This window comes from Pseudophryne corroboree, chromosome 11 (genome assembly GCF_028390025.1).
Source record: "Pseudophryne corroboree isolate aPseCor3 chromosome 11, aPseCor3.hap2, whole genome shotgun sequence".
Lineage (NCBI taxonomy): Eukaryota > Metazoa > Chordata > Amphibia > Anura > Myobatrachidae > Pseudophryne > Pseudophryne corroboree.
The window spans coordinates 129465168-129470167 of record NC_086454.1 but is presented as its reverse complement, the minus strand read 5'-3'; the positions used below and the strand labels follow the sequence as shown (position 1 = coordinate 129470167).

The following is a 5000-nucleotide window of genomic DNA, read 5'->3' as shown; positions in this document are numbered from 1 at the left end:
AATTTTATATATACACCTATTCAACATACAACAGCAAACTGAAAGTTTCTTTAAATTGTTTAATAGGTTATTAACTGCATGTCCCAAGCAGGCATTTCAGCAGTGGTCATTTGTTAAAAGTGTATATTTGGAGAATGAGCTACAACTAATAATATCCAATAAGATTACTGAAATTTGAAGAAAACTCTTTTCCACCATAATTCAGACCCCGTATTGGTCACAGTTCTGGCTACTTATGTGGCTCCATCTCTCAGGGGTTAGAGCACTGGTCTCGTAAACCAGGGGTCATGAGGTCCAATCTCACTGGGACCTAGTGTTTCCCAATGTTAAAATAGTCTATGCAATATCTTTAAGTGAGGAGAACCATTTCAATTTGGTCACACATTTGGATATTCAATTTGTACACAGAGTTATGATGTTCAGTCTAATCTGCTGATTGGTTACAAGAGCATGTCTAAAACATATTTGTTGCATTTTATTGGGCCGATTCTGTTCATGCTGATAGTTCCAACAAGTTTTTCACTATTATTATGAAACTATGGTAAGAGCTTTCCAATAATTTAACTTTAATGATAGCACAAAAACACACTCATTAGGAGTTTTTTAATACTTCTCACCCTATTGTACACCTGTTCTGTTTCTGCTGACAGGCATGGTATTATCATTTCAACTCACTACAGGACACTCTAACACAAAGTTGGAGAGCCATTAAAAATATGTCCAACTTTTTCAATATTTTCTATATAATTCAATTCAAGCAAAGACAGCTAATTTTTGCATTTATTTGATTTTCTGAAAAAGTTATATACTACATGCCTCAATCAAGGATATTGCAAATTTGTAGAATTTTTTTGTGAAAAGTCTACATTGGGACAAAAAGCGACAATAAAATGATAACAGAGATTTGAAATTTGCAGAAGATTTTTTTACATCACTAAGCAGAATGAACATACATAGTGCTGAAGGCAAGGCTCCATATCTCAGGTGTTAGAGCACTGGTCTTGTAAACCAGGGGTCGTGAGTTCAAATCTCACTGGGGCCTAGTGCTACTTTCTTGTTACTGCTGCTAAAATATAAATTGCAGCTCCCAATGTTGAAATAGTCTGCTCAAGAGCTTTAAGTGAGGAGAACCATTTCAGTTTGGTCACACATTTGGATATTCAATTTGTACACAGAGTTATGATGTTCAGTCTAATCTGCTGATTGGTTACAAGAGCATGTCTAAAACATATTTGTTGCATTTTATTGGGCCGATTCTGTTCATGCTGATAGTTCCAACAAGTTTTTCACTATTATTATGAAACTATGGTAAGAGCTTTCCAATAATTTAACTTTAATGATAGCACAAAAACACACACATTAGGAGGTTTTTAATACTTCTCACCCTGTTGTACACCTGTTCTGTTTCTGCTGACAGGCATGGTATTATCATTTCAGCTCACTACAGGACACTCTAACACAAAGTTGGAGAGCCATTAAAAATATGTCCAACTTTTTCAATATTTTCTATATAATTCAATTCAAGCAAAGACAGCTAATTTTTGCATTTATTTAATTTTCTGAAAAAGTTATATACTACATGCCTCAATCAAGGATATTGCAAATTTGTAGAATTTTTTTGTGAAAAGTCTACATTGGGACAAAAAGCGACAATAAAATGATAACAGAGATTTGAAATTTGCAGAAGATTTTTTTCCATCACTAAGCAGAATGAACATACATAGCGCTGAAGGCAAGGCTCCATAGCTCAGGGGTTAGAACACTGGTCTTGTAAACCAGGGGTCGTGAGTTCAAATCTCACTGGGGCCTAGTGCTACTTTCTTGTTACTGCTGCTAAAATATAAATTGCAGCTCCCAATGTTGAAATAGTCTGCTCAAGAGCTTTAAGTGAGGAGAACCATTTCAATTTGGTCACACATTTGGATATTCAATTTGTACACAGAGTTATGATGTTCAGTCTAATCTGCAAATTGGTTCCAAGAGCATGTCTTAAAATTATTTTATTGTACTGATTCTGTTCATGCTGATAATCCCATCATAATTTTTCAGTATCATTACAAACTGTAGAAAGAGCTTTTCCATAATTAAACTTTAACGATAGTAACAATGGTATATACATTGTATTAATCTGTATTGTACCGTGCAGGAATCAACTTCATCAGTTGATCCAGAAGAGTTTTGAATTGACAACTGTAGCTGCCAGAAGGCTTTTTTGGTCATGTAAGCATATATAAAGTACAAATGCAAGCATACTCAAGGTAATGACCACTATTGGTCACAAATATCTCAATATAAAGACATTCTGTCATATCATTTTGAAGGCATTCCAGACTAAGGAGCACAAGGTTTGTGAGGCATGGAAAACATGACCAACATTTCCTCAATTTTATATATACACCTATTCAACATACAACAGCAAACTGAAAGTTTCTTTAAATTGTTTAATAGGTTATTAACTGCATGTCCCAAGCAGGCATTTCAGCAGTGGTCATTTGTTAAAAGTGTATATTTGGAGAATGAGCTACAACTAATAATATCCAATAAGATTACTGAAATTTGAAGAAAACTCTTTTCCACCATAATTCAGACCCCGTATTGGTCACAGTTCTGGCTACTTATGTGGCTCCATCTCTCAGGGGTTAGAGCACTGGTCTCGTAAACCAGGGGTCATGAGGTCCAATCTCACTGGGACCTAGTGTTTCCCAATGTTAAAATAGTCTATGCAATATCTTTAAGTGAGGAGAACCATTTCAATTTGGTCACACATTTGGATATTCAATTTGTACAGAGTTATGATGTTCAGTCTAATCTGCTGATTGGTTACAAGAGCATGTCTAAAACATATTTGTTGCATTTTATTGGGCCGATTCTGTTCATGCTGATAGTTCCAACAAGTTTTTCACTATTATTATGAAACTATGGTAAGAGATTTCCAATAATTTAACTTTAATGATAGCACAAAAACACACACATTAGGAGGTTTTTAATACTTCTCACCCTGTTGTACACCTGTTCTGTTTCTGCTGACAGGCATGGTATTATCATTTCAACTCACTACAGGACACTCTAACACAAAGTTGGAGAGCCATTAAAAATATGTCCAACTTTTAAATATTTTCTATATAATTCAATTCAAGCAAAGACAGCTAATTTTTGCATTTATTTGATTTTCTGAAAAAGTTATATACTACATGCCTCAATCAAGGATATTGCAAATTTGTAGAATTTTTTTGTGAAAAGTCTACATTGGGACAAAAAGCGACAATAAAATGATAACAGAGATTTGAAATTTGCAGAAGATTTTTTTCCATCACTAAGCAGAATGAACATACATAGTGCTGAAGGCAAGGCTCCATAGCTCAGGGGTTAGAGCACTGGTCTTGTAAACCAGGGGTTGTGAGTTCAAATCTCACTGGGGCCTAGTGCTACTTTCTTGTTACTGCTGCTAAAATATAAATTGCAGCTCCCAATGTTGAAATAGTCTGCTCAAGAGCTTTAAGTGAGGAGAACCATTTCAATTTGGTCACACATTTGGATATTCAATTTGTACACAGAGTTATGATGTTCAGTCTAATCTGCAAATTGGTTCCAAGAGCATGTCTTAAAATTATTTTATTGTATTGACTCTGTTCATGCTGATAATCCCATCATAATTTTTCAGTATCATTACAAACTGTAGAAAGAGCTTTTCCATAATTAAACTTTAAAGATAGCAACAATGGTATATACATTGTATTGTACCGTGCATGAATCAACTTCATCAGTTGATCCAGAAGAGTTTTGAATTGACAACTGTAGCTGCCAGAAGGCTTTTTTGGTCATGTAAGCATATATAAAGTACAAATGCAAGCATACTCAAGGTAATGACCACTATTGGTCACAAATATCTCAATATAAAGACATTCTGTCATATCATTTTTAAGGCATTCCAGACTAAGGAGCACAAGGTTTGTGAGGCATGGAAAACATGACCAACATTTCCTCAATTTTATATATACACCTATTCAACATACAACAGCAAACTGAAAGTTTCTTTAAATTGTTTAATAGGTTATTAACTGCATGTCCCAAGCAGGCATTTCAGCAGTGGTCATTTGTTAAAAGTGTATATTTGGAGAATGAGCTACAACTAATAATATCCAACAAGATTACTGAAATTTGAAGAAAACTCTTTTCCACCATAATTCAGACCCCGTATTGGTCACAGTTCTGGCTACTTATGTGGCTCCATCTCTCAGGGGTTAGAGCACTGGTCTCGTAAACCAGGGGTCATGAGGTCCAATCTCACTGGGACCTAGTGTTTCCCAATGTTAAAATAGTCTATGCAATATCTTTAAGTGAGGAGAACCATTTCAATTTGGTCACACATTTGGATATTCAATTTGTACACAGAGTTATGATGTTCAGTCTAATCTGCTGATTGGTTACAAGAGCATGTCTAAAACATATTTGTTGCATTTTATTGGGCCGATTCTGTTCATGCTGATAGTTCCAACAAGTTTTTCACTATTATTATGAAACTATGGTAAGAGCTTTCCAAAAATTTAACTTTAATGATAGCACAAAAACACACACATTAGGAGGTTTTTAATACTTCTCACCCTGTTGTACACCTGTTCTGTTTCTGCTGACAGGCATGGTATTATCATTTCAGCTCACTACAGGACACTCTAACACAAAGTTGGAGAGCCATTAAAAATATGTCCAACTTTTTCAATATTTTCTATATAATTCAATTCAAGCAAAGACAGCTAATTTTTGCAATTATTTGATTTTCTGAAAAAGTTATATACTACATGCCTTAATCAAGGATATTGCAAATTTGTAGAATTTTTTTGTGAAAAGTCTACATTGGGACAAAAAGCGACAATAAAATGATAACAGAGATTTGAAATTTGCAGAAGATTTTTTTCCATCACTAAGTAGAATGAACATACATGATGCTGAAAGCAAGGCTCCATAGCTCAGGGATTAGAGCACTGGTCTTGTAAACCAGGGGT

General features: G+C 34.7%; 4 non-coding genes across 4 annotated transcripts in view; all 4 read left to right on the top strand.

Annotated features, from left to right (window-relative positions):
• The first annotated feature begins 969 nt into the window (after positions 1-969).
• Positions 970-1042, top strand: TRNAT-UGU (transfer RNA threonine (anticodon UGU)). The gene has a single exon. It is a non-coding gene; the product is annotated as a tRNA-Thr (tRNA).
• Positions 1043-1736: 694 nt separating this feature from the next.
• TRNAT-UGU (transfer RNA threonine (anticodon UGU)) lies at positions 1737-1809 on the top strand. The gene has a single exon. It is a non-coding gene; the product is annotated as a tRNA-Thr (tRNA).
• Positions 1810-3348: 1539 nt separating this feature from the next.
• TRNAT-UGU (transfer RNA threonine (anticodon UGU)) lies at positions 3349-3421 on the top strand. The gene has a single exon. It is a non-coding gene; the product is annotated as a tRNA-Thr (tRNA).
• A 1532-nt stretch (positions 3422-4953) lies between these two features.
• The window catches only part of TRNAT-UGU (transfer RNA threonine (anticodon UGU)), a 73-nt gene continuing 26 nt past the window's right edge, over positions 4954-5000 (top strand). The window contains exon 1 of the tRNA in view: positions 4954-5000. This exon is cut by the window's right edge and continues 26 nt beyond it. This is a non-coding gene — a tRNA (tRNA-Thr).